This window comes from Myotis brandtii, unplaced genomic scaffold, assembly GCF_000412655.1.
Source record: "Myotis brandtii unplaced genomic scaffold, ASM41265v1 scaffold210, whole genome shotgun sequence".
Classification (NCBI taxonomy): domain Eukaryota; kingdom Metazoa; phylum Chordata; class Mammalia; order Chiroptera; family Vespertilionidae; genus Myotis; species Myotis brandtii.
In genome coordinates, this window is record NW_005357847.1 from 318,429 (window position 1) to 319,045 (window position 617).

Consider the following 617-nt stretch of genomic DNA (forward strand, 5'->3'; position numbering starts at 1 on the left):
GCGATTGTCCCTCTGGGTGGGTGGTGGGATGCCCTCGCTGGCCCAGGATCTGGATCCGTCCTGCTGACTTTTTCGCAGGTTGTTGGGATCCACCTGGTGGCTGCTTTTATATAATTTCCTTGCGGAGCATCTAGGGAGGGGAAGTAGCAGCGGTGCCCAAGGCCAACTTCCAGGAGGCCTGCGGCACTGTTGGGATCATGCCAGCAGCACCAGTCTATCTGTGCCAGGCCCGTTCTCCAGAGATTGGACCTGCAGGACTACTGAGGAGGGAGTGAGTGGCTGCCGCCAGGCTGGTGGGCTGCCAAAACAGGTCATTCAGCTGAGCAGCGCTGCTGCTGTGGGAGCACACTGACCATCAGGGGGCAGCTCCTGCGTTGAGTGTCTGCCCCCTGGTGGTCAGTGAGCATCATAGCAACCAGTCAACTGGTTGTTCGGTCACTTAGGCTTTTATATATATACTAGAGGCCCAGTGCACAAAAATTTGTGCCAGCCCAGCCGCCCTCTCGCAGTCTGGGACCCCTCAGGAGATAACGACCTGCTGGCTTAGGCCTGCTCCTGGGTGGCAGAGGGCAGGCCCCCCACCTAGGTGCAGCCCCTGGTCGGGCTCAGAGCAGGGC